General features: G+C 31.7%; 1 long non-coding RNA gene across 2 annotated transcripts; it reads left to right on the top strand.

The window, feature by feature from the left end:
- Positions 1-267: 267 nt before the first annotated feature.
- LOC143601191 (uncharacterized) lies at positions 268-676 on the top strand. Of its 2 annotated transcripts, none has more exons than XR_013147609.1 (3): positions 268-347; positions 442-522; positions 608-676. It is a non-coding gene; the product is annotated as an uncharacterized LOC143601191 (long non-coding RNA). The 2 variants fall into 2 exon arrangements; XR_013147610.1 differs by having other exon boundaries at positions 269-356.
- The last annotated feature ends 473 nt before the right edge of the window (positions 677-1149 follow it).

Raw genomic sequence — 1149 nt, 5'->3', positions numbered from 1 at the left:
GTAAGGAAACATGCCTTTTAAATATATATATATAATATCAGGTTTTTTTTCTTTTAATTTACTCTGTAATCTTGTATAATTAAAAGATATATAGGCTGCAAGCTACTTAAATCAAGGACTACCATTTTTCTTTAAAAAACTATTGATTTTAAATTACTACCTGTGTACTTTTAGTGCTACTATTGTGAGCTAAATCGCAATTTATAAAGCTGTTTTCGAGGGATTTTAAAGGATTTTGTGTTGATGTTGCAGCCAGGCAGAAAATAGAGTGTGATATAAAAAGATAGCTGGAAATAATATGATTCCTTAGCCAATCCCGGAGTAGCTTTCTCGGTTCAGATTACTTAGTATTCACCGTACACACATGAATTAAACATTTCGCATCGACTACTTTTTTTAATTTGATTTTAATTTGCAGTTTAGTTTTGTTGAACCTTGCAGGTTTGGTTGACATTTTAGATGGCGAATCAGAGTTCGAACTTTTACCAGTCGTTTGTAAAAGGTCGAATACCTTTTTGTTGGGTGTGCTGAATTTCTTTTCATACAAATCTTACATTTTACTTAGGTTTATTAATATGTTTATGTTTCTCTGTTTTTTTATGTGCAGAAAATCGGGTGAAGGTAGAAACTAGAAAGCACAGGTAGTTCAAAAGGGCCATTTCAATTGTGTTGGGTATGTCTTGCATTTTACTTAGGAACAATGTGTTTCAAGTTTAAGTTTTTATGACGTATTAAGCAAGTTTTTTTATCCATCCATGACATGTCTGCAAGATGTCTCAGGCTATTAAACTTGAAATTCAATCTTTTTTTCCCTTGGATCGTATTTGTAATCTCTTCTATTAAAATAAGTCATTAAAGAAGAATTACTATTATAAATAATGTTGTTTTCATGAATTAAAGAAATCATCATTTATAAACTGCATGGCATACATGTATTTGTATACGCATATATGTACATTCATATTCACAAATGGTGAATAACATGGAATTGTGTTAATAGGTTTGGTTAGATGGGTTGGACTCGATATTCGAGTTTATGTCGGTTGCTTCTGGGTCAGTTCTGGTGTTGGATTACGGTTAACAACAACACCGGGTCAACATAAAAATGAAAGGAAAAAGAAGCTCATAGCTTGAGTAAGAATGTTTACC

The sequence above is a fragment of the Bidens hawaiensis genome, unplaced genomic scaffold (assembly GCF_021521415.1).
Source record: "Bidens hawaiensis isolate Kalapana, Puna unplaced genomic scaffold, B.hawaiensis_p1.1 tig00055854_1, whole genome shotgun sequence".
NCBI classification, from domain to species: domain Eukaryota; kingdom Viridiplantae; phylum Streptophyta; class Magnoliopsida; order Asterales; family Asteraceae; genus Bidens; species Bidens hawaiensis.
This window is presented reverse-complemented; position numbering and strand designations above follow the sequence as displayed.